Genomic DNA, 5574 nt, shown 5'->3' on the forward strand with positions numbered 1-5574 from the left:
CTGCACTGTAGTATGGTTATAATGTACTCTATGACTAACATCCGCTTATTATTGAGTGCATATCATGTGTGTCTTTTGGGGTCTAGGTATCCTAACCCAGAATGATCTTTTCCAGTTACATCCATTTGTCTGCACACTCTTGTTTTCTTTGTTTTTAATAGCTGATTAGTATCCCATTCTATAAATGAACCACATTTTATTTATCCATTCTTTGCTTGAGAAACATCTGGGTTGTTTCCAGTTTCTAGCTATAAAAAGTAAAGCTGCTATAAAACATAGCTGGGCAAATGTCCTTGCTCTTTGGTGGGGCATTTTTTGTGTATATGCCCAGGAGTGATATCACTGCATCTTGAGGTAGAACTATTTCCCATTTTTTTGAGAAATCTCCAGATTGATTTCCAAAGAGGTTGTACAAATTTGCACTCCCACCAGCAATGGAGGAATGGATCTCTTTCTCCACAAATGACAGCATGTACTATCACTTGAGTTTTTAATCTTAGCTTTTCTGATGAGTGTAAGATGGAATCTCAGTGTCCTTTTGATTTTCATTTTCCTGATGACTAAGGACATGGAACATTTCTTTAAGTGCTTGGGGCCATTCAATATTCTTCTGTTGAGAATTCTCTGTTTAGCTCTGCACCCCATTTTTCACTTGGGTTATTTTGTTTGTTCGTGTTTACCTTCTTGAGTTTTCTATATATTTTTGATGTAGGGTTGGTGAAGCTTTTTTGTTGTATTGACAGTGTCCATTGCTTTTCAGAAGCTTTTTAGTTTCATGAGGTCCTATTTATTAATTGTTGATCTTAGAGCCTGAGGTGTTGGTGTTCTGTTCAGGAATTTTATCTTGTGTCAGTGATTCAAGGCTCTCCCACTTTTTCTTCTAAAAGATTTGGTGTGTCTAGTTTTATGTAGAGGATTTGATCGCATGGACTTTGGTGCAACATGATAAATATGGATCTATTTGCATTTTTCTACATGTAGACAGCCAGCCAGATAAGCACCATTTCAGAAGATGCTGTCTCTTTTTCATTGTATAGGTTTGGCTTCTTTGTCAAAAATCAGCTGTCCATAGGTGTGTCTATTTATTTCAGGGTCTTCAATTTGATTATATTGATCCACCACTAGTCTGTTTCTATGCTAGTACCATGATGCTTTTATTACTGTTGCTCTATAGGACAGCTTGAAGTCAGTGATGGAGATACCTCCAGAGGACATTTTATTGTAGAGAATTATTTTTAGCTATTCTGAATTTCTTGTTATACCATATGAAGTTGAGAATTTTTCTTTCAATGTATGTGAAGAATTGTGTTGGTAATTTGGTGGAAATTGCATTGAATCTGCAGATTACTTTTGGTAAGATGGTTATTTTTACTGTGTTAATCTTGCCAAGCCATGAGCATGGGAGATCTTTCTGTTTCTGATATCTTCTTCTAGTTCTTTCTTCAGAGATTGGAAGTTTTTTTTCCTATTTGTTTGTTTTTGTTTTTGTTTGTTTTAGACAAGTCTTTGACTTGCTTAGTTAGAGTTACACCAATGTACTTTATGTCCTTTGTGGTTATTGTGAAGAGTATCGTTTCTTTAATTTCTTTCTCAGCCTGATTGTCTTTTGTATACAGGCAGATTACTGAGTTTTTTGAATAAATTTTGTATCCAGCCACTTTTCTGAAGATGTTTATCAGCTGTTAGAGTTCCTTGGTAGAAGTTTTTTGGGGTCAGTATTGTATATTATCATATCATCTGTGAATGGTGATTCTTTGACTTCTTCATTTACAGATTCTATCTCTTTGATCTTCTTTAGTTGTCTTATTGCTCTAACTAGGGCTCCAAGTACAAGTACTATGTTGAAGAGATAAGGAGAGAGTAAGTGCCTTGCCTTGTTCCTCTTTCAGTTGTATTGATTTAATTTTCTCTCTGTTTAGTTTGACATTGGCTATAGGCTTGCAGTATATTGTCTTTACTCTATTTAGGTATGTGCCTTGTGTCTCTGATTTCTCCAAGACTTTGAACATGAATGGAGGTTAGACTTTTTCAAATGCTTTTTGGCATCTAAGGAGATGATCATGATTTTTTTCAGCTAATTTATATGTTGAAATACATTGACAGATTTCCATATATTGAACTACCCCTGCATGCCTAGGAAGCCTACTTGGTCATGGTGGATTATATCTTTGATGTGTTCTTGGATTCAGTTTGCAATTTTTTTATTCAGTATTTTTGATTCAATGTTTGCAATTTTTTTATCCAGTATTTTTTTTGTGTGTGTGTGTTGTCCCTTGAATTTTTGATCTTGGACATTCTGATGGGTGCAAGGTGAAATCTCAGGGTTGTTTGGATTTGCATTTCACTGATAACTAAGGACCTTAAGCATTTCATTAAGTGTCTCTCTGTCATTCGATATTCCTCTATTGAGAATTCTGTGTTTAGCTCTGGTCCCCATTTTTAAATTGAGTTACTTGATTTGTTGCTGTTTATCTTCTTGAGTTCTTTATATATTCTGGATATTAGCCCTCTGTTAGATATAGGGTTGGTGATGATCCTATCCCGGTTCTGTAGGCTGTTGTTTTGTTCTGATGACGGTATCCTTTGCTTTACAGAAGCTTTTCAGTTTCATGGGGTCCCATTTATTGATTGTTGATCTTAGAGCTCATGCTGTTGGTGTTCTGTTCAGGAAGTTGTCTCCTGTACCAATGAGTTCCAGGCTCTTTCCCACTTTTTCTTTTATCATGTTTAATGTGTTTGGTTTTATGTTGCGATCTTTGATCACCTTGAACCTTTTAAAGGCTTTTAAAGTAAGATGTAATGATTCTTTGAATTTCCTCAGTGTCTGTTGTTGTGTCCCTCTTTTCATTTCTGATTTTGTTGATTTGGATAGTGTTCCTCTTCTCTTTTAGATTGGCTAAGGGTTTGTCTGTCTTGCTGATTTTCTCAAAGAACTAGCTCTTGGTTTCTTTGATTCTTTGAATTGTTCTCTTTGTTTTCAATTTATTGATTTCAGCCCTGAATTTGATTATTTCCAGCCCTCTACTCCTCTTGGGTGTGTCTACTTCCCTTTTTTTCCTAGAAATTTCTGGTATACTTGAAATATAAGTTGCTTCTGAGAGATATTTTTAATTTTTTTCTTTTTTTAATGAAGGCACTTACTGCTATGAACTTTTCTCTTAGAACTGCTTTCATTCTGCCCCATAAGTTTGGTTATCTTGTGCCTTCATTTTCAATGAGTTATATAAAGTCTACAATTTCTTTCTTTATTTCATCCCTGTCATTGAGTAGAGAGTTGTTCTGGTTCCATACCTGTGTAGGCTTTTTACTACTCCTGTTATTGTTGATGTACACCTTTTGTCCACGGTGTTCTAAGACACATTGAATTATTTCAATCTCCTTCTATCTGTTGAGGCTAGCTTTGTGACTTTATGGTCAATTTTGGAGAAGGTTCCATGAGGTACGGAGAAAAAGGCATATTGTTTTGTGTTTGTGTGGAATGATATGTACATATCAGTTAGCTTCATTATACTCATAACTTCTGAGAAGCACTTAAAAATTGCTCAATGTCCTTAGCCATCAGAGAAACGCAAATCAAAATGGCCCTAAAATTCCATCTTACACCAGCCAGAATGGCTAAGATCAAAACCTCAAATGACAACACATTTGTCATGTGGGAAGGACATAGAGAAAGGGGAACACTCCTCCAATAGGGTGGGAGTACAAACTTTTACAACTTCTCTGGAAATCAGTCTGTCATCAGTCACTGTGTTTGCTAGGCACAGCCATCTTGGAGAAGTGGAGAGCCCAGAGGTTTGGTCAGTCTCCCTAGGAAGACCGGTTGAGCTTTGGAGTGACATCTGGACCTCTTTCTGTGGCTCCAGGTATTAGGACAACTGAGGTTGGAGCCACATCCTTCGGTACCCAAAAGGTATTCATTGGCAGGTAAGGGCAACAAGCAGGTGTGAACCTGGAAACCTTTATTGATTAGTCCATTGACCTGAGTCTGACCTATTTCCCTTATAGTGGAAATACAAGCTAAAATACAGTTGCTGATGTTTTGTGACCCACAATTAAACCGGTTGTTCACTGTGCAGTCACTGCTGCCCTGCTGATCACATACAGTGTTTGACTGGTGCCATCATCTAGGATCCATCCTAAAATTATACTTAAAAGTTTCATTGTCTCTTATTTGTTGTAGCTGTTTTTAATAATTTCTTTTTTAATATAATTTTATTTATTGCAATTTTTTCAATTTGTATCCCAGCTGTAGGCCCCAACCTTATCCCCTCCCTATTGCATCCTCTCTCCCTCCTTCTCTTCATGTGCCCTTTCCCCAGTCCATTGATGATTGAGCAATTCCACCCCTTTCTTCTGACCCTAGCCTATCAGGTCTCCTCATAACTGTCTTTCATCACCTTCCTCTGTGGCCTGGTTAGGTTCTCCCCACTCAATGGAAGGTGATCAAGAACCAGCCTGTAAGTTCATGTCAGAGACAGTCCCTGTTCCCATTATTTGGGAGCCCATTTGGAGAATGAGCTGCAATGGGCTACCTCTGTACAGGGATCCTAGGGGTTCTAGGTTATCTCCATGCATTGTACTTGTTTGGAGTATCAGTCACAGAAAGACCCTGTGCCCAGATTTTTTGTATCTTTTACTCTCCTTATGGAGCTCCTGTCTCCTCCAGGTCTTCCAATCTCCCGCTTATTTCATAAGATTCCCCAGAGATCCGTGTTGTCTTATGTTGTCTTATTCCCTTGTGTTCCCTGATAGACACTTTTCACCATCCAGGGATGTAGAACAGATTCCAGGTCCACCTGGATCCTCATACACCCAGTGCCCATGCCTCCCAGAGTGACAGCCTTCATTCTTGTTTTTGGTGGACCTATAAAATGTTAATTGAAAATAATGCTTCTCATCCATGTGTCACTTATTTTAGGCAAACTGTGACTCCATGTTTCATAATCTTGTGCTGATTAAAAAAAAAAAAAACTCTGTTTGAATTTTCCAGCCATCAGACTCCTGCATTGCTCTGTAATACATCTCATTGACCAGTTTCATTTTTCAAGATTGCCAGGTTTCCTTCAATTTCCTTGTATATTTCAAAGGCTGAAGCTCTGATCTGTCACTACCCACTGCAATCTTTTCTCCCCTTTCCTCCCTTTCTTTCTTTATTTACTCACTTGATAGCCTCATCCAATCCCCCTTCCTTCTGTCTTCCCTGTCCCAGCTTCATTGACCCCCCCACAGGTCTCCACTATTCTTCTCAGAGAACAGGAGACCCCCAAGGTCCATCAACCTACCATGGCATGTCAAGTACCAGCATGACTCTCCTTCTGAGACTTCATGAGGTAGCCCAGCTAGGGGAAAGGGATCGGAGGCAGGCAACCGAGTTGGAGACATTCCCTACTACTATTGTTAGGCAATCCACATGTTGACCTAGTGGCACATCTGCTACATATAGATTGGGGGTATAAGTTTTAAATGTGCATACCCTTTGGCAGTTTGTTCAGTCTCTGTGATCCCCAGTGGGCCCAGGTTAGTTAAGATGACTCTATAAGTCATCTTGTGGTGTCCTTGAAACCTCCAGTTCCC

Source organism: Psammomys obesus, unplaced genomic scaffold (genome assembly GCF_907164565.1).
Source record: "Psammomys obesus unplaced genomic scaffold, mPsaObe1.curated_primary_1811, whole genome shotgun sequence".
NCBI classification, from domain to species: domain Eukaryota; kingdom Metazoa; phylum Chordata; class Mammalia; order Rodentia; family Muridae; genus Psammomys; species Psammomys obesus.